At 42.7% G+C, this 2,473-nt stretch overlaps 1 pseudogene; it reads right to left on the bottom strand.

Annotated features, from left to right (window-relative positions):
- Positions 1 to 253: 253 nt before the first annotated feature.
- Positions 254 to 371, bottom strand: LOC136643024 (5S ribosomal RNA; annotated as a pseudogene).
- Positions 372 to 2,473: the final 2,102 nt, after the last annotated feature.

Consider the following 2,473-nt stretch of genomic DNA (forward strand, 5'->3'; position numbering starts at 1 on the left):
AGGAGACCCATTGGGGCCAGGAGCCCTTAGAGGTAAGGGGAAATGTTTCCCCTTGCCTCTGGCTGAGCTGCATATGATCACAATCCTGCGCTGAATACAGCACAAGCCCCCTGCCCTGCCTGTTCCAGCGCAGTATCTACTTTCCAGCACTGACATAAGGGCAATGCAGCTCTGAGGTAAGGGAACAAACATTCCCTTACTTTGAGGTTGGTTGGTTGGTTGGCAACCTTCAGTCTCGAATGACTATGGTATAAGCCTACAGCACCCGGTATTCCAAGGTGGTCTCCCATCCAAGTACTAACCAGGCCTGACCCTGCTTAGCTTCCAAGATCAGACGAGATCAGGCATGTGCAGGGTAACTTTGAGGAGGCTTCCATGAGTGACACCCAACTGCAGGATGCAGCACACATCCCATTGGCACCACTATGCCAGTGCTGGAAAGTACTGACATAAGGGGTTAGGATTGCGCACTTAGTGTTATAAACGTAGCCCCATTATCTGGATTATCTAAAGGGGATTCGTTTTTCAGAGATGCTATCAGGACAAATGAGACCGGATTTCATGTCTCATCCCAAGGGGACAAAGCAGGTTACAACATCTAAGCTTAGCTTCATTTGTTTGGTACCTAGTTACTTTCTGGTTGGTCCTAATAAAGGCATCGTCTTTGAACTGTGGATTTTTCTTTGTATGGATCACAGTCACCTACAGTGTTGTGTTTGTGAGAATGCCGCAATTAGCTGTCCAGGAGGGAGGCTTTTGAACTGAACACAGGGATGTTTATACGATCAGAGAATGGGACTCTACATTTGAGAGGAGAAATGCCCTCCAACTCAAGGTAACATTCCCAAGTTGGCTGCCACTGACTTTCAGCCTATTATAACACCTTAAATATGTCTCTGGCTTTGAGAATCTAAAGTTAACCTGTGAGTGTCATATTAGCAGTGGAGACTGGACTATGTTAATGTGCACAGTTTTGTTTTGTTTTTTGGCAGCCCTGTATCTGTGTAGCAAAACCATTGCACACCTTTCAGATGCAGATTCAAGTCTGCCTGAACACTTCCAAAACCCAATATTTTGCTTTTGGAGAGCCTACAACATATCCCCACTATCCCCCTTGCTCCTATTTTTCTTACTATCTCTAAACTGATGAAGAATCCTAGTAAAAGCATTACCCTACTTTACGCTGTGGATTTTTCTACTAATGGCCTAGTGTGGCCATCTATGATTTTGTAATCTTTGTCAGCAACTATGTACAACAGGCTAAAAGGAAAGCTGTTGACTTGCTAAGGCCACCCTGTGAGCTTCATGGCAGAGGACAGAGGTACACATTACAGGCCAATGTTCATAGCAAAATTCTGAAAGATACTTCTTCTAAGTATCTAAGAAAAGCAGCTTTGGCCGGACACAAAGTTGAAGCAGAGAAGCAGTCGGGGAGAAAAAGTGCTTAAGCCTGCTTGCCCCTGGTGTTCAGGAAGGGAAGTAACCAGTTCACATGTTTGCAAGGGAAGTACACAAGCAAGTACACAAGTGGGAACCAAGCAAAGAGGTTAGGGAAAGAGTTAAAACATCCCTTCCCCTTTGCACCATCTATTCCATGTCAGTCTCCTGTGCTTTTAGAAATACTTATTGATTTAATGGAGGGAAAAAAGCCTGCAATAGTTGTTTATACATATCTGATGTTGCTTAAATATGATATCCAAGCCTTAGAGAGATATAGAATGCAGCGCTGGATCATACTGTCTTTTATAATCAATGGAAAATGGCTTTAACTACTATAACTGCAATATCTATGGATCTGAAATTGCGAATAATTCAACAAAATATTATGTTTAAAGTTTATTGGACTTTATATTAAGGGGTTGACTAAACTAAAGAATCTAATTGCTGGCATTGTAATTTGCCCGAAGCATCACTCAAGCACATGATATACAGCGATACAATTTTTTGGAGAAGTTATTAGCTGTATTAATTCTGCATTACAACAAAAATTGATATTGTTGATACTTACGTTCTTTTGAATTATCTGCTTATATTATGGAAGTTAACTGCAGGATATAAGAAGTGGACTGTTTTGGGCCCTTACTGTAGATAGAAGATTTACACTATACTGGAAGGACAACTGCCCCTCACCATTTCAGAAGGAATTGAGGACCTCTTAACTTTATCAGCATTTGAAGGCCCTCCTCCTTTTGCAGCCGGGTTTGGGATCTCATTTGGTGGAGTGGCTGGGTGTCTCTCATTGAGATTGCCATCGCAACCTGGATAAGATGTGATCATAAGCCAAAGTACAAATCCAGAAATGAAGACTGCAGTGGTTTGGCCATGTTTGCAGTATGAATACCAGTCGGCTGCCACAGAATCTCCTTTGGTGAGAACAATGTGCCTGCTAGAGGGTTCAGTAGGCAGCACAGAAGAAAACGTGGCTCAGACACATTGAGGAAGACCTAAAGAACCAGCAATTGAGCATTGACGA

Source organism: Tiliqua scincoides, chromosome 2 (genome assembly GCF_035046505.1).
Source record: "Tiliqua scincoides isolate rTilSci1 chromosome 2, rTilSci1.hap2, whole genome shotgun sequence".
Classification (NCBI taxonomy): domain Eukaryota; kingdom Metazoa; phylum Chordata; class Lepidosauria; order Squamata; family Scincidae; genus Tiliqua; species Tiliqua scincoides.